This window comes from Amia ocellicauda, chromosome 12 (genome assembly GCF_036373705.1).
Source record: "Amia ocellicauda isolate fAmiCal2 chromosome 12, fAmiCal2.hap1, whole genome shotgun sequence".
Lineage (NCBI taxonomy): Eukaryota > Metazoa > Chordata > Actinopteri > Amiiformes > Amiidae > Amia > Amia ocellicauda.
The window spans coordinates 40,806,484-40,833,105 of NC_089861.1; the positions used below are offsets into that span (position 1 = coordinate 40,806,484).

The 26,622-nt window shown below is 43.0% G+C and overlaps 1 non-coding gene across 1 annotated transcript; it reads right to left on the reverse strand.

Annotated features, from left to right (window-relative positions):
* Positions 1-10,183: 10,183 nt before the first annotated feature.
* trnai-aau (transfer RNA isoleucine (anticodon AAU)) lies at positions 10,184-10,257 on the reverse strand. The gene has a single exon. It is a non-coding gene; the product is annotated as a tRNA-Ile (tRNA).
* Positions 10,258-26,622: the final 16,365 nt, after the last annotated feature.

Genomic DNA, 26,622 nt, shown 5'->3' on the forward strand with positions numbered 1-26,622 from the left:
CATTAATGTGGTTTATAATTTTGATTTAATTTGACATAATTTTATCATATTTTTAATTACAAATTCATATATATAAATAATAAATACTATATAATAATAGTCATAATAATGCAAAAACATATTAAGCAATCATATTTTTACTTACAAAATAATATATATAAAATAACAATATCGAGCGTGGTATTGACGGTATGGAGAGACCCCGTTCCTCCTCCTCCCGTCCCCGCTGCTGTGCCACGTGTGGCCACCGCATGCTACCGGCTTGGAGTGGTGACGTGATCTGCCCCCTCTGTCAGGGACCGGACCCGCGGGGTCCTAGTCACGTCCTGAAAGACAGGGGGCGAGATGCTGCACCAAGATGGACCAGATCTGTGCCCTACTGGCTGCTCAAGGTTTATTTAGCCGCCCTCTCCTCATGTCATGTCAGGATTGATGGCGAGCCTCCGGACCCTCATTTTTTAGCAGCGCAGTTTCTGAAAGGTGCACGTAGGCAGAGGCCTACCCACGCTCCTTCTTTGCCCGCATGGCGCCTTAATGTAGTGCTGGACACGCTTTCTAAGGCCCCATTTGAGCCCTTGCAGTCATATGACTTAAGGTTTGCGTCACTGAAGACGGCGTTTTTGCTGGCAATCACGTCAGCGAGTCACATGCCCTGTCTGTTCACCCTGTGTGTGTCCGTTTTGCAGGAGATGGTTCCAGGGTTACACTTTGACCTAATCCTGCATTCCTCCCGAAGGTGCTGTCTCCTTTCCATATCAACAGGCCTATTGAGTTGATGGCTTTCCATCCTCCACCCTTCTCTTCGGAGGAGGAGAGTAGGCTACACCTGTTGACCTGCTGCGGGCTCTCAGGTGCTATTTGAAGCGCACCAAGGACATTCGATGTTCGGACCAATTGTTTGTGGCCGGGCGCTATCAAAGCAGCGCCTCTCGCACTGGATTGTGGACACCATTACCACGGCTTATGAGTCAACTGGAGCCCCAGTGCCTGAACACCTGGTGGCCTACTCGACTCAAGGTGTAGCCACGTCGTGGGCCCTTTTTCCAAGGCGCCCCACTGGCAGACATCTGTGCGGCTGCGAGTTGGGTCTTGCCGCACACCTTTGTTCGGTTGTACAGGCTGGACGTGACGGGCCCAGTTCCTTCTATTGGGAATCCGGTGTTGGCTTCAGCTGAGTCGCAGTAGCCTGTTAGGCACTGGCTCCTGGCTTTTCTATCCCTGTCTGCCCCTGTTGAGCATGCTTGGGAAAAGCAATGCAGAACCGTTATCCCTTCCTACCGGACTGTGACTTGTATACAGTTCATTCTATAGGTGGGAGTGCATGTGTTTTTTACACGTGTACCCCGCCATTGTACATAGTTCCTTTGTCAGCAGGCCTTGGCCCCTCCCTAGCTATACTAGCTGTGCTGAGGGCCGCTGCTGCTGTATTCAGCAGTAGGCTTTGAGTTTGCTCTTGTGCCCCGCTGTGTATATAGTTCATTTATTGACATCATTAGAGCATCTGTTGCCGCTAGCTTCCGCAGTGGGTATCCTGCTCCTGTGTCATGTGTGTGGTGCATGAACTGGCTCCTGCGCCCCGCAGTGTATATAGTTCTTTAGAATATACAGTTGAGCTTGTCCGCTCCTTATTAAGTTTAGAATGGACAACTGCTCCTGTTGTTAGCGAGGGCACTCGTGCTTCGCTATGTATATAGTTCCTTTGCCAGCAGTCTGTGGCCCCGCCCTAGCTATGCTAGTGCTGAGGCCACTGCTGCGGTGTCCAGCGGAAGGCACTTGAGTTGGTTCTTGTTGGTCCACTGTGTATATAGTTCCATTATTCGTAATTGAACAATCCAGCAGTGGCTATCTAGTCTGGGTAGCCCGCTGTATGTTGAGCACGGGCTCAACGGACTGCGACCTGTGCTTATATGGTGTGGTCTGGGTATTGGCCCTGCTCCTAGCCCTGCTAGTAGAGCAGGAGACTGCTATTACTAGGCTTCATGGTAGGCACAAGGTCTTGTTGCCTGTGGATACACCATTGCTTATTTCTTCCCAGTTCAGCGTGACTGTGGTCTTCGCGTCTGAGCAGCCCAGATGTGGCCCAAGGGGCCCCTGTGGTTCTATCATAGAGTTGGTACGGCTCCTAGTAGGTTCGCCTCGGGGCAGGCTCTCTTACCAGCTCGCTGCCTCCTCCCTTGCGACGGTTTGGTTATACTGTAACACCTCCCCCTTGGGCAGTGCTTCTGACTCGAAAGATAACGATAGGTTGCGTATGAAACCCCGGTTATCTGAGAAAACAAGCACTGCCCAAGGGTTGCAAGCTCGCGCGGGAGTTCAAGCTCCCGGCAAAAAGAGGAAGTCCTTGTGCAGACGTCACCTTTTATACAAACAGGAAGTGGAAGGGTCCTGTTTGAGTGACGGGCACAAGGGCCAATGGCAGCTTTGATAGACAAAAGTCTTCGATGCGTTCCAGCGATGCACGCTGAAAACCCCTCCCCCTTGGGCAGTCCTTCTTTTCTCAGATAACCGGGGTTGCATATGCAACCTATCGTTCTTTGTCTATGGTTAAATCCCTCTCACTTTGTAACTTTTACTAGTAAGTCAAATTGAGATTTTAAAAGTTGGTACATGTGAGTCAGAGCCAAGAAGGTTGAATTCAGACTGTAGGTTGTTTATGTACATGGGTAAATTACTTTTGCTAGCCTAGTATAGTACTATATACCAATGCTTTATTGTCCTTCAGGCTAAATCATTTTGTATACCAAACAATGGTGAGTGACATATTCTGAGTAATGTACTTAAACTAGTGCTAATCATGCTCTGAAACCAACCCATAGAGAACAAGGTGAAAACTGGAATTAATGGCAAAGCACAGCCATAAACAGTCAACATAATCAAGCCCAGTTAGAAATATAGATGTCTAATTATTTTGAGCACTAATCTTACATTTCATAAAGAAAAGCATTTAATTCTTAGCAATTGTTAGGTGTATGCTGTACGTATTCCAGTTAGTTCACTGTAATGACAGAAATGAGAAGTTCATTTCTTTAGCACACTCACGGAAAACCATTTATTTTTAAACAGTTACTAGATAGCCAGTTTAGGCCTTCATCTTAGTTATTTCTAATAGCAAGAGTGCTTAAAATTATTAATTGAATTATATATCTTTGTTCCCCCTTTTTCTTACTGCTCTCATAAAATAACATTTTATTCAAGCAATAACAGGGTAGCCTAAATATACAACATATCTTAAAGTACAAGGCATCTGAAAGCTGTGTATGGTCTCAATGCATTTGATGCGGAGGATTAATTCAACTGAAAATGGTCAAAACTGTGGACTTTTATTGAATGTTAAATTTGACAGTGTTCTCTCTTAAGGACCTGTTGCCTGTGGGACGTTGCTGCTTTGGTTGTGTCCAGTGCCATTTCAGATAAGAGAGGCTCTGCAGGACAAGCAGGACAGAAACCCGTCTCACAGACACTCTGCCTGCTCTGCATCTCCATTTCCCCTCTCCACCGCACACAGCTGAACGTTATTCTGAATCTTACACAGAGCGCTCAGCTTCTGACACTGATGGCAACATGGGGCCTGGCTCCGAGCCTGAGGAAAACCATGAGGTAATTCAAACTTATTTAATTTCTATACTGTGAAATGTCAGATTGAAAGTGGTTTCTGTTCTTAATGTTTGTATTGTTTATGTATTTCATGTATTTTTGTACAGTTTTGTGTTGACGAGTCCTACATCAACATGAATGTGAATTTTAATGTGAAGAGCACGTGTCATGCTCTGTAATGCAAGGGAGCAATGAGGGGCTGTAGAGACACTCATAAGAGTAGCAAGAGCACTTTTTTATGAACTACTAATTTGTTATATTTTAATAGAATATGAAATGTAGTAGAAAGTTGTATCAGATCAGACCACTGGACAGAAACACCCCACCAAGACTGAGTTTTCATGTTTCTGCACATGTCACCTACAAACTGTTGACAGAGTGGATGAGGGTCTACAGCAGAGGTTCCCCATCCTGAGGTTGTGACAAAGTCAGGGTGAGTTTTGTTTAATATGTTTTTAAATTATTATTATTATTATTATTATTATTATTATTATTAAATTATTATATTGTTATTTTAAATATATTATTCTGTAAGTAAAAATATGATTGCTTAATATGTTTTTGCATTATTATTACTATTATTATATAGTATTTGTTATTTATATATATGAATTTGTAATTAAAAATATGATAAAATTATGTCAAATTAAATCAAAATTATAAACCACATTAATGTACATAGTATAACAACATGATACATATGATACAAAAAACATGTCTTAGTATTTTAGGGGTTGGAGGCTAATTTGAAAATGTTACAATGGGGTAAGGTTTTAAAGCCCTGGCCTACAAAGTCATTTTAAACCCCACCGCACAGCATTGTCAAAGCCCTGCTACCCGCTATCAATGCAGTTGTTAGCTCTGTATTAGACAAGTGTCTAAAAGTTGCATGAATAGATTAATAATACCCCTGTACTACTGGTAAACCTTTAAGTTTACATCATAATTTTTGTAAGTGTTGGAATATGTTGAGGGTGAGCCTATTTGTTTCTGTGTCTGTGAAATAAGCCATTTTACAAAACATAGAGTTTGTAGTGATTTTTCAGAGTTTCAGGGTTTAGTAGAATGCAGTTTTGGTTCATATAAATATGACGTTGTGCTTATTTCAGTCTGCTGTGTGTGTTTCCTGAAGACTGACTGCATTTTCACTATGTAGTTTGCAGATTACTCCTAGAAGTTACATAAATAATTTTACAAAACTTAAAATTTGCAGTAAAATACCATTTGTGCTTATTATATCCTTGCAGTGTGGTCCCTATTTCTGTGTTTTGTATGTGTGTCATGCTTGCAGTTGTCACCATGTATTTGTAGGTTTGAAAAATAAGGTATTTCCAAAGGAATAGAAACTTAAGTGTTTCTCACTTTATTTACAATAGATACCTGATGTACTTTGTCGCCAGAACCTGGTATAACTTTGAAAAAGAAGCCAAGAGTGAAAGACTGAATAGAATATATATGGAATATGCTGGAAATGACATTACTCTGTACAGGTCAGTGTTTCTTTCTGTCCAATGTTGGTGTTGTGAACCAGAAATTAATGATTACAAGTATCTATACAACATTTCATGGAGTATCTTTTTCTACTTCTGACTATGTTCCATGTTGTAAAATGCTTGATTGCCACAATAAAAGTCACCATTGTGTGTGTGTGTGTGTATTTTATTAATTCTATACATTTGAGCACAAACAAATCATATATACATATATTATTTATTACATATGAGTATTCACAAATAGTGCTTCACTGTGTCTCTCTAAGAAAAGTGGTGTGCATGTCTTTAGTGTCTATTGATAAATAAAACCTAACAAGATATATATATGTTTGTGTGTGTGTGTGTAATGGAATGAAATGCAGTATATTCTTAAATATGATACATGTTAAGGCTACGTTTGAGCATTCACTAATGTAACAAATATAATAAGTACAGTGCTGGTCAAAATGAACAGATATAATTCTATATATTTCACTGTTGTTCTCTATTGTCTATTGATAAATATAAACTAAAGAGATATAGGTATGTGTGTTTATCTGTGTTTGCTTAAATATATATGTAATGACATGCAATATATGTAAGTCTATACATTTCTTAATCGATTTTTTCTTACCTTTTTATTTTGCAAACACAGTATCATCCTAACCCTAATCATAAAACATATAAACTAAAAACACATGTGGGTTCAAATCCCACTCTGGGTAAATATTAATTTTTCTTTTTAATTTACTAAAACAGTATCATAAAACAGTGTAACCTTAAATATATATAAAACGTTTATTTTTCTTATTTTTTAATTTACTAAAACAGTATAATCAAACATAATCTAAAATAAAATATATATGTGTATATACAACTTTTATTTTTCTTATTTTTTAATTTACTAAAACAAATCATAAAACATTATAACCTAAAATAAAATATAAAACTTTTCTTTTCTTATACTCTTTTTATTTACTAAAACAGTATCATAAAACAATATAACCTATTGATTATATATATATATATCTGTATTTAAAACTTTTATTCTCTTTTTATTTACTTAAACAGTATCATAAAACAATATAACCTTAAAAACACAGTTTATGCTATTAAACATTACACCTCCACACCAGCAGTGTGAGGTGCCCTTGGACATTCACCATGATGGATGTCACCCTAACAAAATGGCTACCATCTTACCAGATGACCTATGACCTTACAAATGGCCGATATCAGTCAAAATGGCCGATATCATCCAAGATGGCTGACAAGGGAGGGTCAAATGGTAACCCAGGGGGGTGCTGGGAAGGAGAGAGGAGTTCCGGTTCAATGGTACATAAGGAGGCAGGGTCAAAGAGTAACCCAGGGGGGTGCTGGGAAGGAGAGAGGAGTTCCAGTTCAAAGGTACATAGGGAGGGCGGGACTTCCGGCTGTCAAAATAAGTGATGCTGCCATCTATACTACTCACAGACACAGTTAGCCACAGCCACGGCTTCTTCCAATTCTTGTCAGTGTTCCAGATTCGATGTTTTTTTTCTTCAGTGACGTTGTAAACACGCACGTGGGGAGCACATCAAAACCCAGTTTTGTGATTCAGTTACAGAAACAACTGACACAGCGGAGCAGTAGGGGTTGTAACATTTTTTGGTCCAAGGTCTGGACCACAGCGACTGAGTGGTCCGGACCTCGGCACTGTGGTCCACGGAGTGGTCCCGATCACGTAACGCAAATTGGGATGGGTTTTTGTTTAGTTTTTTTGGACACACCGTATAAAACCCATTTACTGTCAAATATATTATCGACATATCCAAACTACAAACATAATGATCATAAATGTACAATATTAATAGTATAATTCTCATTTGTAACATAGCCGATAGCTGATTTCTTTTTTAATCTTATCTATCAGACAATTTGTAGGAAGCTGTGCTAACGTTACTCTGAAAAATGCGCTTACATTGAGCAACTTTGTCATTCTGAATGAAATTATTCAAGTTATCAATTTTTCCTCATCATGACTGAAGAGAAAAGATAGCTTATTTAGAATCTTATCTTTAATTTAATGTCAGCCTATTTACATGTCCTCTGTTTGCGCTCTGCCAAGAAATGTTTTATCAACTTTTTTGGTTAAACCATATCTTCCTTATTTTATCACTGTGAGATCTAGCAACATTAAAAACAAAAGCATAAGTTGTTTTGTTTATGTATGGTTAACATTGTAATAGTTGGTATTTTAAAGAGAGATTATAAGAGATGTATTAACGTATTGATCATCTGATGCCCTTTGTCTTTTCTTGAAGGATAATGTCATTATGAAGAAGATAAAACTTTTTTTTTTTAAACACCTCCCCCCAGCAGGATTTGGGTCGCCTCCGCACTGTTTCTGCTGAAACAAAAAAACAAGTGTCAATCTCTGCAGGAATCTACTCCGGCTCCCCCTTCTGGTGATGAAGAGGAACCCGAGTCCAAGATGCTTCCAACCAGCCCTCAGGCGCTCCCTTCGGCTGTAGGTCACGCTCCAGGGGGCCGGGGGAGTTAAGAGGGTGTCACTGGACGGGGACGACAAACGCCTCCAGTGACAGACGGACGCACACAGAGAGAGAAAGAGACAGAGAGAGAGAGTTGCACTTCCTCCTGCAATGCAATAAATATGCCCAAAATAAGGGACACATTCCTTAACAAAATAATGAATGCCACCCTACCTTTGACAAAACTGAGAAAAAATAAAAATGGTCAGTCCTCCTGGAGGAGGGACACACAGCCTCCCTGGCTGCCCAATATGTCACCGCCTGCCACAGCCTGAGGGGCACAGTGACACATGAGCACCAGCTGTAAATAAAATGTAAATACTCATTTGTAATGCATGTCATTGTATTTCCAAAAAGGAATCTGTAAACACTAAACCTATTTTCTTTAGTTCTATGTATTAAAGATCATTTATAGTTTATTACATTTTGTTTTTCTGTACTTTTATACATCTTATTGTGATTTTGGCAGGACACTGTCTGTCACGGCATGGCTGCTGCTGACGCACACTAATTAGGTGCTCATGTGTTGCAGCCGTGTTGTCCGCTGCTTCGCAGACAGCTTGTGAGCTCACGGCTGCAGGCAATGATCACTGAGGCGACTGTGACGTCATTGGCAGGTGTGCTTCATCTATTTAATCCCTCTCCATCCCCGAGGGAGACTTTATTGTGACTGCCCGGAGCACCCTGTTTGTGTGGATGTTTTGTGTGCTGGTTTTGCCTTGTTTTCCCCTTTTTGTGTTTTTTTCTGTTGGACTATTGTGAACCCCAATAAAGCTCGGACACCGCCGGAACCCGAGACTCTCTCCGTTTATTGTGTCCGGCATTTACATTTGGTGGCCAATGTGGGGAAGCTTTGTGACATACTTACCCTGAACTCTGTACCCGGAAGGACAGCTATGGAGGCGTCTCCAGTGGAACAGTTGTTGGCCCCAGTGGTGAAGCTGCAGGCTCAAAAACAACAAACTCTCGAGACGCTTGTCCAGCAACTTCAAGTACCAGCTCCTGCACCTAACCCTGCTGTGGCCGCAGCAAACCCGGCTTGGGAAGGTCTGCAGATTCCAAAGATGGGACCGGAGGACAACCCAGAGGCTCTGAATTTCTGTCCAATATTAAAGATCCTAGGCTCTCATTGTCTGATTTGGCTGGGGCACAATTGGGACATGTCTCTGGGGACCGATCACCATTAGTGACTGCAGGTGATGAGAGGGGCAGGGACAGCCTTCCCTCTGACTCCAGTCGTGTAGCAGCCAACAGTACCCTGTTGGACCCATGGGAAGGAACGAGTTCTGGGACTCACCTCCTCTCTCCTTCTTCCAGTGGAAGGCCCGACACTGGATCCCGCCTTCAACCGGGTATCCGATTTCGCTATGGACCAGACACAGGATGATGCCCTGGGACATATATATGACCAGGTCAGAGTTGTTGATGGTTGCATAGTGAATACACAGAGGACACTTTGTGTTTCTCTCCAAACCAGCAGTCAAACCGATCATGCTGGATGATGTTGCAGACAGAATAACGTTCACCACGGTGCCTCCAGACTTTTTCACGAATACCAATCGAGCTGCACGGTGCTGGGCTGTGAGCACAGGTCCCACTAGAGGATGACGGGCCCTCGTGCCACCCTCATAGAGTCTGTTTCTGACAGTTTAGTCAGAAACATGCACACCAGTAGACCGCTGGAGGTCATTTTGGAGGGCTCAGGCAATGCTCCTCCTGTTCCTCCTCGCACAAAAAAGCAGATACTGGTCCTTCTGGTTCTTCTGATAGCACGGATGAATGTGACATCCTGAAGGAGCTGGACTACCTGTGCAACCTGAATGGGCTGCAGGGAGCACCTCATAATTCCAGTAGTGACAAGGACACTAGCAAAAGGCAAAACTAGAGAAGAATCAGTCAGGAAGGATAAGGAGAGAGCAATCGTCTGTGGCCACCACCTGCAAAACCATTCCCTTTTTGGGGTTGTCTTGCTGTTGCCTATCTCCGGTGCACCTGCTGTCACTTTCATTTGCACCAAAACAAGAGACAGTGATTCACAACCGCTTAGGCTTCCTAACTGTACAGATTAATATGCCTGAACTGTAACTGACTTGGTATTATGCTGTGATGATTACTTGTTCCCTTATTTTTTTGAGAGGTGTATTATAGAAGATAGCCTTGAGAATGCGGCCACAGAATTGCGGGAATCCGTGACTTTCAACACTTATGCAACCGAGTCGAGGTGACCAACAGCTCAATGTCTGGTTGGCACCATGGCTTAGATGTGCCATTCATGAAACTTGCGTTGATTCTTGAAGCCACTGGCATTGCTTCCCTCTCCAAGTCTGTGTAATAAGGAATTGGCAGGAGCCCACGAGTTGAAACTATCAGAGGACAGAATGCAAATGAAGTGTTCTGAGAAAAGCAAAGCGGCGAAAGGACATTTTCCTGTGTGCATGTAGATGGCCGACTTTGACACGGCTTGATGAAGTCTTGTGGATCCTACCACTGCTTAAGTGCACTACTACGCTTGCCTTCAGGGAGTTTCATGTCAAACATTCAAAAAACAGGACTCGAACTAGACGGATGAGCACCTACGATCGGTCTTGGCCGATGTGGGGATCGAACCCAAGACCTTGGCGTTATTAGCACCACGCTCTAACCAACTGAGCTAACCGGCCATCAAAAGGAGTCTCTCTGCCAGGCATTTCCTCATGTTTATGTAATTTGGGTGCAAAATGCATTACACACAAGTGTGAAAAGAACACTTTTGCAATTCCTAGCATTGGTGATGCTATAAATCAATCTGTCAGGAGTGGGATTTGAACCCACGCCTCCATCAGGAGACCAGAAAACCCTTCTACACTCTTCAAGGGAACAACACCTTAAGTCTGGCAAATTAGACCACTCGGCCATTCTGAGAGGATGTATACATCCACCGCGAGATTATATACTGATCAAGAAAACTGCGGGAACACTTAAATCACACATCGGATCTCCGTGATCAAAATCTAGGAAACCTCAAGATCTTCACCATACATTGCATAATTCGTAACTCTCCCACCTCCATGCTTTTGAGACTGTACTGGGAGACACAGAAAACTTTCTTCAGACGGCACGTATGGATGTGCCATACTGGAGGAGCTGGACTACCTGTGCAACCTGAATGGGCTGCAGGGAGCACCTCATAATTCCAGTAGTGACAAGGACACTAGCAAAAGGCAAAACTAGAGAAGAATCAGTCAGGAAGGATAAGGAGAGAGCAATCGTCTGTGGCCACCACCTGCAAAACCATTCCCTTTTTGGGGTTGTCTTGCTGTTGCCTATCTCCGGTGCACCTGCTGTCACTTTCATTTGCACCAAAACAAGAGACAGTGATTCACAACCGCTTAGGCTTCCTAACTGTACAGATTAATATGCCTGAACTGTAACTGACTTGGTATTATGCTGTGATGATTACTTGTTCCCTTATTTTTTTGAGAGGTGTATTATAGAAGATAGCCTTGAGAATGCGGCCACAGAATTGCGGGAATCCGTGACTTTCAACACTTATGCAACCGAGTCGAGGTGACCAACAGCTTAGTGTCAGAAAATAAAAGAACACTTTTGCAATTCCTAGCATTGGTCATGCTATAAATCAGTCTGTCAGAAGTGGTATTTGAACCCACGCCTCCATCAGGAGACCAGAAAACTCTTCTACACTCTTCGAGAAAACAACTGCATTTCCGTCCTTGCACTCTCTCATTAATCCAATCTTGCCCAGTCAGCGAGAGAAGCCATGTACATGCTTTGCCTTCCTCTCCCTCTCCCTTCACTGCCAGTTCAGCGATGACATCTCAGAACTCTCTCACAGCTGACTTCTATGACATCACAGAGTGCATCAATTCCGTGGCTTCTCATCTGTCGCCACACCGTCAGGGTTGACTTTCTCACTCACTATGCCAAGCTTTCTCGGAAACACTGGAATACGTGGATGAGTTTGTACCACTTTTGGAGGTTTTGCCCACCTGGGGCGAGGCTGTGATCCAGCTGAAAAGCAATTCGGGCATGTGGGCAGCGAAAGATGTATCTGTGATGAAGAGAAACCCAGGTCGATGATGTTTCCAATCAGCCCCATCGGTCCAGCCACAGACACACACACAGACAGCCACAAGCACAGACTGCCACAGACACACAGACAGCCACAGATAGACAGACAAACACACAGACAGTGTGCCTGACAAAAACTTTCCCTCACAGTCAAGTCAACATGAGTCGTATTATCTAAAAGAAGAACCCATCATTTCCTTTCATCTCTATATCAGAGAGAGCGATTAAAAAAACACATCTGTAAATGCTACTTGTACAAGCACGCTGAGATGCCCCATCATCAGTAGGCATGCTCTGTGGCGCAATGGATAGCGCGTTGGACTTTTAGTGAAAAGGGCAGTGGTCATTCAATGGTTGTGGGATCGAGTACCACCGGAGTCAGTGCTCACTTCATGACCCGGAGGCTTTTCTTACCATCTTCAAGCGCACTGCCCGGTGTTGCGACTGGCCGGAGTCGGAGTGGGCGGTACGCCTGGCTCCCCTGCCACCCGAGTGCTTCGTCCCGAGGATGCCCTAGACTACAAAAGTCTGAGGGACAGTGTCCTGGACCGGGTCGGTCTGACGTCGGACGGCCAGCGCCGAAAGCTCAGAAGCCTCCGGTTCGAACCTGGCTCCCGGTGCCTGCCACCGCTGGCTCAAGCCACGGAAGTTGCCGACCTGGTGGCCTTGGAGCAGTTCATCTGCCATCTCCCACGTCCAACCTGAAGGCTGGCACCAGGCTGGCAGAGAACCATCATTGCCCGGGACGATGCCACCTTCTGATGCCCGACGGCGGGCACCCTCCCTTCCATTCCCAAGACCCCCTCTGACCCGACTGTCCTGGATACCAGCATGTTGCCAAACACCACACCTAAACATGTTTCTCCCCGACCCACTTCCCCTTCTCGCCTTGCCTGTCCCAAAAACAAATCTGCCTCCTTAGCTCCTTCTTTTTCTCTCTCCCCCGGCAGTGTGTGGTCCCCTGGAAAAACCACGGTGACGTTGCGGGCAGCCTGGACATCGCCCGGCCGGGTGCTCGCTAGTGAAAACTATCTATCTAATATTAAGGATCATAGGCTCTCATCTGATTTGGCTGGGGCAGGTCACCTGTGTCGTGACAAGACCTTAAGCCGGATAATGGACCGATTCTTCTGGCCAGGCATCAAAAAGGAGGTAGAAAGATGGTGTGCTGCCTGTCCGGAGTGCCAGAAGACCAATGCCAGTGCAGTACCGTGGGCTCCGCTGGTACCGCTGCCTCTCATGGAGATACCATTTGAGCGCATTGGGATGGATTTGATCGGTCCGTTGGAGAAAAGCTCCGCGGGGTATCAATTTGTGCTGGTCATAGTAGACTATGCCACTCGGTACCTGGAGGCAATTCGTCTACGGACAATGTCAGCGACTAGGATCGCCGAGGAGCTGTTTAAGGTCTTCACTCGGGTGGGGATCCCAAAGGAAATCCTGACAGATCAGGGCTCTCCATTCATGTCACGCGTGATGCGAGACCTCTGTAGGCTGCTGGGGATAAAGTCCATCAGGACCTCAATCTATCATCCCCAGACAGACGCCCTAGTGGAGCTCTTTAATAAAACCCTAAAGAACATGATCTGTAAGTTTGTGAGCACAGACGCTTGGGACTGGGACAAGTTATTGCCACCCCTGCTGTTCGCTGTACGCGAGGTGCCCCAGACGTCCACTGGCTTCTCTCCCTTCGAGCTGCTGTACGGGAGGCGGCTGAGGGGCATCCTCGACTTAATAAAGGAGGACTGGGAGGCGACCGCCCCCTCCCAGACCTCTATGGTACAGCACATCCTGGACCTGAGAGATCGGCTATCGGCACTGGGGAAACTTGCACAGTTGCATCTCTTACAGGCCCAGGAGCGACAACAGCGCATGTACAACAGGAGAGCCCGGTTACGATCGTTCACCCAAGGACAAGGTACTGGTGTTATTCCCAAATTCAACATCTAAACTGCTGGCTAAGTGGCAGGGACCCTTTTTGGTCACACGCCGCTTAGGGGATGTTGATTATGAGGTGTGTCGCCCAGATCGTCGGAGGTAAAAGCAGATCTATCATCTGAACATGCTGAAGAAGTGGCGAGAGCAGGAAGCATTGGGTGCTTTTAGTTCCCCCCACAATAAAGAGTCTGAAGCCGCTGTTTCTGAGGTTCGCACTGAACTCAATTTAACAAACGCCCATTTAACAAACGCCCAGAAACAGCACGTTTGCTCTTTATTGTGCTGCTTCCAGCATGTCTTTTCTCACCGACCCGTGCTCACACCTCTCATTGAACACCACATCCACACAGCACTGGACCACTGCGTGCGTGTCAAACCCTATCGCACCCCCTATTACAAAAAGTAGGCTGTCAATGAAGAGGTGCAGAAGATGTTGGAGCTGGGAGTCATTGAAAAGTCACAATCGGAATGGTGTAGCCCTATAGTCTTGGTGCCAAAGCCTGACGGCAGCACTAGATTCTGCGTTGATTATAGGGAGCTCAATGCAGTGTCTAGGTTTGATGCCTATCCGATGCCCCGTGTGGATGAGTTGCTGGATCGGCTGGGCGCTGCTCACGGAAAACCCGGGCAAGTGAACAGTTGGGAGGAGGGAGACCAAGTATCTGGGGTACCTCTTAGGAGGGGGGCAGGTACGGCCAGTCGTTGACAAGGTGTTCGCTATTGCCTCCTGTCCGCCTCCTAAGTCCAAAAAGGAAGTTCGGCAGTTTTTGGGGTTTTCCGGGTATTATCGCCAGTTTCTGCCGGACTTTGCCACCCTGGCTTACCCCCTGACCGAACTGATGCGAAAAGGTGCTCCAGATACGGTCCAGTGGACGGAGCAGTGCCAGGTGGCTTTCCAGGCGATTAAGGACCGCCTCTGCCAACACCCTTTTTTTAAATGCCTTGACTTCTCTCTCCCTTTCATTCTACAGACCGACGCCTGAGAAGTTGGAGTGGGCACGGTCCTGTCCCAGAGTGTTGGGGGTCAGGAACACCCCGTCCTCTATCTAAGCAAACAATTATCGCCCAGGAGCGTAAATATAGCACCATTGAAAAGGAGTGTCTCGCTATAAAGTGGGCTGTGCCCTGTTTATTTAATCCCTCTCCCTCCCCGACGGAAGCAGCTAACCGACAAGAAGGTGGACTGAGTCTATTACCCCTGTCTGCCCGGAGCACCCCGATTGTGGACACTTTTTGTTTTTGCTTTTGATTTTGTTTTTGTTTTGTATCTCCGCCCTTTTTTGACATACCTGAACAAAATAAAGCCCGGACACAACCGAAACCGGAGACTCTCCCTCTCTCTCTCCCCGTTATTTGTGTCCGGCTTTCACAGTAGGCTATTCAAGAAGGGGGGCTCAAAGATGGCCAGATATAAATTTATCTATTTTATTTTATTTTATTTATTGTGCTTTGTTGGCACAGTGTTTAATGTTCAGTCTTAAATACATATTTTTTAATTGTAGTTTTGTAATTGATTTTGTCTTTGAAAAGCAAGACAAAATAATAAAAAGCACATTTTAGATTATTTAATTTATGCAATGGTGAAAAAATTGTCAAATTAACTGAAATGTAAAAAACAACAAACAAAAAACAAACAAACAAAAAAAACTATCAAAACAATCTGATGAACCTGATGAATCTGAGAACAATAACGGTCAATGCATTTGACAAATAAAAAAAACATCAAAACATTCAAAAACAGTGAAACCAGTGCTATTTAGAAATAATTAATACAATCATTTCCATAATTTCTTTACGTACTGTTGGAAATATACCATCTGGCCCAGGTGATTTGTTTGTTATTAATTCTGCTAGTCCCTTTACTACCTCCTCCTCATTTATCCTGATCTCTCTTAGGGTTTGACTGGACTGGTTGTTAACCTGTGGCATGTTATCTGTTTTTTCTTTAGTAAAAACCTCAATATCGTCAGCTCAGCATACCTTAGTATAACTTAATATAAGCAACAGAGACGCTGCTGTGAAGGAGCGCAATAGTCTCTATAGCCACTCTGTCACAGCCACCTCAATAAATACATCAATTCATTAATCACTGTATTGACTTCAACCATTTAAACACATGTAATGTTTTGCTTTATGCTAGGGGTGGCTAACCCTGGTCCTGGATTTGAGCCCCCACCTCCCCAGGGATCTGTATTGGCAAACTGCTGAGCTGATGATATTGACTGCAAAGGGGAATCTCTCTGGAATGGTCCATTATACAGGGGAGCTAAAGACCTCCAGGAAAGCACTAACCTGTGGCCCTGGGGCCCTGGGGTTTGTCTGCCTAACGCTCGTCCTCTGTTCTTTGGGTCTGCACTGGTTCTGGTCCTATCTGACCAACCTGTTCTGAATAGGGCAGTGGTTCTCGACCTGCGGCCCGTCACACATGGAAGTGCGGCCCACGATATGACACCCACATTTAACACTACAAGCGCAGAGCCGGTCAATTTGACCGTTTTGGTTATTCAAATTTGAATTATACTGTGTTCCAAAATACACTGCGCATATACCCATTCGTGACTATTCCTAACTATATGTATTAAACATGCCTACAGCGTTTTAGCTGCATAAACATGAAAATAAATAAGTTATAAACACATTTACCTAGAATAGCCAAAATCGGGTTATTTTGACTGGTCATTTAAATACATAATAACTCAAATATAACACATAATCCTGCCTTCCCTTTACAATAGAGTCAGTCTGGCACTCAAGTGGCGATCTCTACCTGTCTACAATCTTTCATGTGCTTGAAAAACACATGCATTTGTACAGCATTACAGGTGTTTTCTTACAACTGTAGTAAGATTGAGTGGATACAGTGATTACCCGCAAATCAACATGGATTTGAAACGGAGATTGAAGAGAGCTCGTTTTGGAAATTGGACAAGTAAAATCATGTTCTGTGAAATTGCAGTGTCTCACCACACAATAAGATGAGTTACAACAACCTCAACTTGAACAGAATTGTAAAACTTTAAATAACGTGCTCAGGTAACCACAAAACATATGTTCTATGAACGTTTTGTGTAATGCGCATGTGCCAAAACCATCACGTCATGATGACATACTACTTTACCGGAGTTGAAATTTTTTTTGTATTAATTAGCATGGGATAAAGTTGCTGATCATGCAAGAAAAGATGAAGTAGCCCGCGTTTGAATGATTATAGATGGGCTTTGTGGATTGCAAATAATGAAATTAATAGTCATTCTTCCTCAACTTTCATTACTTACAGTGGGGGAAAAAAGTATTTGATCCCCTGCTGATTTTGTACGTTTGCCCACTGACAAATAAATGATCAGTCTATAGTTTTAATGGTAGGTGTATTTTAGCAGTGAGAGACAGAATAACAACAAAAAAATCCAGAAAAATGCATTTCAAAAGTTATAAATTGATTTGCATGTTAATGAGGGAAATAAGTATTTGACCCCTTCGACTTAGTACTTGGTGGCAAAACTCTTGTTGGCAATCACAGAGGTCAGACGTTTCTTGTAGTTGGCCACCAGGTTTGCACACATCTCAGGAGGGATTTTGTCCACTCGTCTTTGCAGATCCTCTCCAAGTCATTAAGGTTTCGAGGCTGACGTTTGGCAACTCGAACCTTCAGCTCCCTCCACAGATTTTCTATGGGATTAAGGTCTGGAGACTGGCTAGGCCACTCCTTGACCTTAATGTGCTTCTTTTTGAGCCACTCCTGTGTGTTTTGGGTCATTGTCATGCTGGAATACCCATCCACGACCCATTTTCAATGCCCTGGCTGAGGGAAGGAGGTTCTCACCCAAGATTTGACGGTACATGGCCCCGTCCATTATCCCTTTGATGCGGTGCAGTTGTCCTGTCCCCTTAGCAGAAAAACACCCCCAAAGCATAATGTTTCCACCTCCATGTTTGATGGTGGGGATGGTGTTCTTGAGGTCATAGGCAGCATTGCTCCTCCTCCAAACACGGCGAGTTGAGTTGATGCCAAAGAGCTCGATTTTGGTCTCATCTGACCACAACACTTTCACCCAGTTCTCCTCTGAATCATTCAGATGTTCATTGGCAAACTTTAGATGGGCCTGTACATGTGCTTTCTTGAGAAGGGGGATCTTGCGGGCGCTGCAGGATTTCAGTCCTTCATGGCGTAGTGTGTTACCAATTGTTTTCTTGGTGACTATGGTCCCAGCTGCCTTGAGATCATTAACAAGATCCTCCCGTGTAGTTCTGGGCTGATTCCTCACCGTTCTCATGATCATTGAAACTCCACGAGGTGAGATCTTGCATGGAGCCCCAGACCGAGGAAGACTGACAGTTATTTTGTGTTTCTTCCATTTGCGAATAATCGCACCAACTGTTGTCACCTTTTCACCAAGCTGCTTGGCGATGGTCTTGTAGCCCATTCCAGCCTTGTGTAGGTCTACAATCTTGTCCCTGACATCCTTGGACAGCTCTTTGGTCTTTGCCATGGTGGAGAGTTTGGAATCTGATTGATTGATTGCTTCTGTGGACAGGTGTCTTTTATACAGGTAACGAGCTGAGATTTAGGAGCGCTCCTAATGTCAGCTCATTACCTGTATAAAAGACACCTGGGAGCCAGAAATCTTGCTGATTGATAGGAGATCAAATACTTCTTTCCCTAATTAACATGCAAATCAATTTATAACTTTTTTGAAATGAGTTTTTCTGGATTTTTTTGTTGTTATTCTGTCTCTCACTGTTAAAATACACCTACCATTAAAATTATAGACTGATCATTTCTTTGTCAGTGGGCAAACGTACAAAATCAGCAGGGGATCAAATACTTTTTTCCCTCACTGTAAGTAATGAAAGTTGAGGAAGAATTACTATTTTGTCAATTAGACTTGGTTTATAGTTGTGAAAACTTGAAAAATTAAGTTCAATTAATATGTTTTTCAGTTGACTTAACTAAAAATTCTAAATGCTTATTAATTGATAGAGTACGTTGGCTCAATTTACTGCATGTTATTTCAACAGTGAGTGAACTTATCACTTCATGTTTGCTAAACTGAGTCAAAGCAACAAGATGACTTGACTAAGTCACGTTGCGTCAACAAATAATTTTTACAGTGTAGCGGTTACATTTATGATTTGAAGAAATGTGGCTTCATTTTTAGTAAGAGGCTCAACTGAGTGTAGGTCCTTGTTTTGTGAAAGTATGCCTCAAAGCTAACCATATTGTGACTGCAGTTCACCATTGGTCGTTTGAAAATATCAAATAGCATGTGCTCTCTCTGGTTGGTTCCCTGACTAATTGAGGTAGAAAGCAGTCGTTTGCCCTCTAAAACATTTCTACTACTGCTTCTGTAGTCTCAACTGGGCTTTCCCAGTCAATGTTAGGAAATCTAAAACCCCATTATAACAGCCACTATAGCCCAATTGAAAAATCGTTTAAAGTGGTAATGTTATCTCTGAATAACTAGTTGTGTGCAAGTTTCTATCAGCTACTTTCTGAGAACAAAAGTAGTGAGGGAGTTCAAGGGTGACGATCTCGAGTCATTGTACATTTTCCCTGCATGCTTTGAAGACACGCGATACTTATACTACACAATACTTCAGGTCCAAGTTCAGAACCGGACAGCCGTCTTTAGACTCTTTAATAAAGGCAACCTAAATTAATCAGTGGGCCGTAAGTCTGGGTGTCAAATAAGCACCTGGGCCACAACAGGAGCGTAGCCATGGGTGGGCCTGGGTGGGCCTGGTTGGGCCATGGCCCACCTACTTACCTCTCAGGTCCACCCAATCAGAGAGTGTAAAATTTCTCCCGCGTGTTAAAAAAACATTATAAATACAAGATTCTGAAGCAATAACGTGTTTCGGAAAATCACAGGCTTTATTCCAAAGCATGGGGGCTGGTTCTTTTCAAGTCTAATGGTTACATTTTGGCTAAGTTATGCACAAGCAGGTTATAACTGGCTGTGGTAAATGGTTTTTTACATAGTGCATCACACCATGACAACTGAACAAATGTAGTTGTGAACGGAGTTCCTACAAATGGTGAAACAAAATTATTTGTTGAATTATTTCAAAAGACGAGAAGAGAACTATCAGAACAGCACATTACACAACCTGATAAATCACCAACTGCATCGGAAGAAACCAATATAAGCACTGCTTTGCATCCACAGGCCAGTGTTGAATTCGGTAAGGAAACATTTTACTGTCCCTCGGATTTATAAGGAATAGATGAGTCACCTACACGGCCAAAATTGCAGGCATTTGCTTTAATTTGTGTTAAATCCCAAAGTTTTTCATCACAGCGGTGGTATGAGAAGTATCGCTGGATGGAATACAGCATAGCCAGAAATGCAATTATCTGTAGATATGCAGGCATTTGTTCTGATTCCCACACCGAAGAAACATTCACTAAAAATGGTTTTAAAGATTTTAAGCATTTGAATCAGAGCCGTTCAAAACATGAAGCAAGCAATTGGTACTGTCCATCCGAAGGTTACAGACAAAGCCACACAGAAACATTTTTAATCGGTTAAATCGGGATTCCAGGAAGGCTTATTTGAGAGGAATTGTGATTAAAGCTGTGACTGACATTCTGATGTACTGCACAAAGCAGTGAATTCCAATCAGGGGTCTCAGAGAAGCTCTAAATAAAGGACATTTCTCTGAGCTATTTAAAGTAAACATGATAGTGAAATACAAACCTGTGTTGAAGAACTCCGCAAAAATGCAACACTATGAGCCCTGATACTCCAAAAGAGCTACTGCTTTACCATCACGCACACCTCATCACAGGGTACATTTCATGACCAGCATCAGTTCAGTATAGACCAGTGTCTCTATGGTTACCTTGTCCCAGTACAGACCAGTGTGTCTCTATGGCTATTATTATTATTGTTATTATTATTATTATTATTATTATTATTATTATTATTATTATTATTTCTTGGCAGATGCCCTTATCCAGTGCTATACAAATTGCAAGAATACAGTTAAGGCATCAAATATTACAAATACAAATTTACATTGTACAAAGCAATTCAAAATATAATACATTTTACAACTTCCAATTTACACAGGTAAGTACAGTAAGTTAGGTCATACATCCTGGAACGTAAAAGCTAAGTGCTGTCAAGATGTAAGGTCACAGTCAAGGGTTACGGGAAAGGGAGCAAGGGGGAAATCAATCAATAATACAAGTATTAGTAACACAAGAAGCATGATCAAATGCTGTGAAGTGCTATCTTCCAGGGAATAAAAGGACTAATACGTAAAATTACTAATGGTTACCTATGTAGAAGCCCCAGTATAGAACAGTGTCTCTATGGTTACCTATGTAGAAGCCCCAGTATAGAACAGTGTGTCTCTATGGTTACGTAATCCCAGTATAGACCAGTGTGTCTCTATGGTTAGCTATATAGAAGCCCCAGTACAGAACAGTGCGTCTCTGTGTGTAGAGTCACAAACACACAGAGGGAATTCTAGATGGGCAGGAACCAGAACCCTTGGATGATCTAGAGCTAGAGAGGGAGGATTCCCCTGTTGTGAGACGCTCCTAGAGATATAACAAGGGTACACTTCCAGTAAGCTTAATAGAAGGGTATTTACAAAAAATATGCAGTGTATTGTCATTATAGATCACAGACCCCTTAAAAGGTATCCTGAAATTGCCTTGAATGTTTTGATATATAACCTGTATTAATTCAGCAGGTTTTCAACAGGGGGGATACTGTAAGGGATACTACTTTGTTCAGAATACGGTATTGTTACATTAAGAACACCAGAGAGGTCTAATGTAATGGATGGCTTCGCAAACCAACTGAATTACTGAATCGCCTAACCTGCTGTCCAATCGGAATGTAGCTTTCTCGAGAAAAAGGGTGGGCTGTAGTTCGGGAAGAGTAGTCGCCATGATTAGTTGAGTGTGCAAATTGGAGCTGTGTAGTGTGCAGAGGAAATAAACATGTTTTTTATATGAAAACAATGAACTTTGTTTTTGAACACTGGCCTGGAATTGTGTATCTTTTCAAGTTTTTTTTTAGAAGAGACTGTTCTAGGTGCAAAGTGAACGGGACCCGTGTGACACGCAGTTAAGGAGAGCCCGCGTTGAACTAAGATGACTACAGTGAGATTTCCTGGACAAAGCTCGGGCAAAGGATAGCGCAGGGTGCACCTGCACCTGTGTTTTTGTCAAAAAGCATTGTGATCAGAGAAGGTAAAAAGGGAAAAACGCAAGTAAGCAGCAATAGCATTTTCTTTCTTTGAAGCATAGCATGACCATAGTTTTTCTATTGTATAAGTATCTTGGTGTAGGGGTGTCTCGCCTGTCCTGTAAGATTCGGGAGGGTAGGAATAGTTTAGTTATCCTCTCTGTTTACTTTTTGTGTGCCCCATTACTGTTAGTTCAGGTAGCCATTGTGAATTTAAATCTTGAACCCTACTTTGCCAAATTAGGTCACAGCTATACTTCGGTATGTAAAAAAATATATAACGCAGGATGGGCACATACCTCAAATTTGGGGGGTATAGGGACAAACTGTGTTGGGGGCGCGGACTTAGATCCTTTAGTTTCTCATCCATCCAAGATATCTAGCTTAGAACCCCTACAACAGCAGGACATTTATTAACTCCTCGTTACATATGGTTACCTATGTAGAAGCCCCAGTATAGACCTGATGCTGATGAAGTGAGGTCCGGGGGAGCTGGGGGGCTGCGAAAGTGAGGTCCGGTGGGGTCCAGGTTTACCATCACTTAAGTTTACAAAGTGATCAAACACAAAGGCTTCTCTGACATTGTGAAAGTGTTTGTCCAAATCAGTAGGCAGTGGGTCCTCAGCCAGTCCAGGTTCAATCACAAAATTAGGGTTCTCAGTAAGAGTCCAAATCAAAAACGCAAGCAATCCTTAAAATATATATATATATATATTAACACAGTCAAAACCACCACAATCTTTCTACCCAACAAACAAGGAGAGCGAGGTAGGTCCTTATATAGTAAGTTTTAGAACAGTGGGTAATTTAAGATGGTTCTTGTGATATATCCTTCCCAACAAGAGCGCAGGACTAGGACACTGTCTTGTATGAGTGTCTGTTAGGTGGATGAGGAACTCATTGGCTGAGATTCAGATAATTATTACAAAATAAATTTTTCAGCACTTCCAAATCTCACAGCCACTGCAAATCTCGCAGCTGCTGTTTTATTTTTTCAGCAGTTGCACTTCAGGGCCACCGTAAGAAAGAAACTAGGTGTAACTCAAGTAACAGAAAGGTTGAGTACTTGTATGGTTTAAACGGGTCCACTGTGCCATCCTTAATGGACAAGTTTTCGGTCCAGAAATGTACCAGCTGAATGTCTCCATCCTGCCATCGGCTCCAATGCGTCTCTTCAGTTTTCTGTGTCATTGTGCCCGCACCGTGTGAGTTCACCCGTGCACATGTTGCAGCAAACTCTCCAGTGTAAATTCAATGTAAAGTGCTCCTTTACTTTCCACGGGTGAAGCTGTTGCCTCTCTCAAGGTGGTTTTTTCTAGTAGCTGCGCCCCAGGTAGACCCAAGTAATCGACGATTAATTACATTTTAAGATTTTATTCGATTTTAATCAACTTTATCGCTAAGTCGTTGGCAGCCCCGCTGTCGCTGAGTACTACTGTATCTGTAAGTGTGTTTTAATGACGAGGCGGCTAACGCCAGATGGTAGGTGATTGGATGTCGTACCAAATGTACCGCTGCAGCACTGGGTCATGAACGTCATTCACGGTTCTTGTAGTTTTCATTGCCTTCTCCGTTAATTGCGACAATCCACAACCGAACTACATTTCCCACATTTTCTAACGTAATAATGATTAGTGTAAAATATAATTATTATCAAAATCCTGTCAATGTAGTATTTACTTATAGAGTTCAAATATTGTATATGCACTGTGCGCCCAAATTGTATTTCACACTCGCACAACATTATTTTCACTCACAAATTCGAGCATAACGCTCACACTGTAGAGCCCTGGGTTACCTATGTAGTAGCCCCATATAGACCAGTGTGTCTCTATGGTTACCTATGTAGTGGCCCCAGTATAGACCAGTGTGTCTCCATGGTTACCTATGTAGTAGCCCCAGTATAGACTAGTGTGTCTCTATAGTTACCTATGTAGTAGCCCCAGTATAGACCAGTGTGTCTCTATGTTTACCTATGTAGTAGCCCCAGTATAGACCAGTGTGTCTCCATGGTTACCTATGTAGTAGACCCAGTATAGACCAGTGTGTCAGGAAAAGAAAATTGTTGAAAATATTGTCAATTTGTATTATTTAAAACTGTAACAAACTTTGTTATTTCTTATTTAATTTGCACTCACTGTCACTCAATGTTTTGTCAATTTGCTGCATCATTCAGGCTTCTAAATGTGCTGTATTTGAACAATACCACTTAAAACACATGAAATACAGAGTATTCAAATTCCAGCTGCCATTTGGCCTGAACTGTAATACTCATTATTAAGAAGTCACACACATTGAGTGACATTGCCTTCAAGAATCAAAACATTTCATAAACATGGAACCATCGATCTTCATCGATTTTTACCAATCATTGTTTCATTATCAATTCACATCTGATTCATATACTCCTGAGCATTCTGAGGCACAACGTGAAAAGTACATTTTAAAATCAAAAGTCTGAGAGTAGAACATCAACTGGACTAGAATCTGAGCCCTCATTAAAACAACAATCCATTCAACAATAGACTAGTCATAGGCAGGACCATACTGGACTAGACCCAAAGAGAAACAGTTCCCACTGACTAGTGACTGACTAATGCAAGCCAGCTTGACTACTGTATAATTAACAGACTTCTCACTACGTTTGACACAACATTTGGCACAATGTGACAATTATAAGTCTAACTCTATAATACAGTCCATCTAATAGACCAGAGACACACTGGTCTATACTGGGGCTTCTACATAGGTAACCATAGAGACACACTGTTCTACTACAGGGGTCGATCTTAACGCGAGCCCGCTTGCCAATGGCTAGTGCAGCTCGCTGCGGACCAGTACAGATTCTCTAGAACTAGTCCGTGTGGCTAGTGCATATTATCTTACGTTTTACAGCTGTTACGATTTAAATCCTCAGATTTTTCCTTGGTGCGCTATTCGGTGCGCTAGTTTCACGAATGCGTGCAACTGACAATGTGCCAGCGGTTGCGTTCGGTTTGTGTCCTCCAGCCTAACTCCGGTAGTATTTTATATAGAAATGTACTGGAAACGATCGCTACTAGCGCACGTCAAGATGTAATCGAATGTACCACTTGCAGCAGACAACAGAGGCAGTCTGTGGAGTGACCAGAGCATCATTAAACGTGAGTATAATCCTAAAACAAAGCCAAAAGACAAGAAAACGTGTGTATCAATCCTTAAATACAGTTGCATAGACCATAAATAAGCTACGTTAAAATACAAGTAAACGTATAGAGTGATATTGTGCAGTTAGGGATGGGCCATTTGGTATTGGGGGGGGGGTACTGGATTAAACTGAAGAAACCTTGTACATAAATCCTTTAACACAGTTGCATACACCATAAATAAGCAACACCGTATTTAAGTCAATATATAAGCAAACATATATGATATAGATAGTGATATTATGGAGCTAGGGATGGGCCATTTGGTTTGTTGGGCGCTCACTATGGGTCGACCCTGGAGAGCTGTGGTGCAGGTGAGCGTTTCTCTCTCCTTATTTCCCTTTCTTCCTTTTCACTCTCGTCCTTTCTTGTGTTTGGTTTCAGCGCAGGGCACACACCCTGATTTCCAGTAACCATTCTGAACCGTTTTATTTTATTTCTCCAGGTATGGTGAGGACAATGACACTTTTAAAGTGGAGAGTTTCCCCAGCAGCGGCGATGATGACAATAACTAAGGAAGTGACGAGTGCCACAGAGAAGGTGACGTCAGACTACCACTCGGGCTCCACCTCGGTCTAAGACAGCAGCACCTGGGATGCCCAGCACACCCCCCCCGCCACCCCACACACACACATACACACACACACACACACACACACACAGTGTACCGGTACTGAGCCAGCACTGTCCCCAGTCCCCTGGATCCAGCGATAATATAGAGAGCACAGAATTCAAGTGAGAAAAGTAAATTCGGATAATTGTGAAAGTCTACAGAAGCCCCCGCACTGCGACTGTCTGTTTACTCTGATGGTGCTCAATTCATGTTGCCGTTCTAGACAAGCGGCCTGTGTCATTAATGCTGGCTGAACACGGCTGATCGTGGCACAGAGCGCCAGCAATTGTGAAAAGGCACATTAAATGGTTATGGTTCCTTTCATCGCTTAGCTGGCTTGCCCTGTGTGATAAATGTCTGAGCTTTTATCGAGATCATGTATTCTACAATTTATGACAGTTGAGCAATAACATATAAACTGTTTTGCAGGCGCCTGATTTTGTGTGCCAGCCTGTTCCAGCATGGCAGCAGCTACCCAGGAATAAGTGTGTTCTGTACATAGCGTAGTGCTTTGCCAAACATAGTGCATTGTTTCTCTGACAGCAGATGGTGAAAGTTATCTAATATGTAAACATTGGTACAGGATTAAGTTAGTAACTCAAAGGTGTTGCCCTTTGGGTCAGATTGCAACACAAGTGCAGGATACGCACTAAATTGCAGCCTAGTATATAATTTCCTGGGGGATTGTACACACCTGGGGCTTATACCAATCAATTAGCAACAAACAAATGATCCGGAGGTCCGATATAGAGCAGAGGAACAGCTTTCCAAAGCCCAGTGGGTCATAGGGAACATGTTGCCTTTGTGATTGAAAGATGCTTCTTAAATAATGCTCAATTTGCTCTGCTTGTGCAACCAATGCATATATTGTTAGAAAGTGAAATTGATACGCGGGATACTCATTTTGCTGCCCTTATCCTTGTAGAATTTGTAATTCGTGTTCAGATCCTTTATGGAGAAAAAAATATGACATTCAATGTGCATCAATTTACTCCTCTGGCCTCAAATGTCAATAAT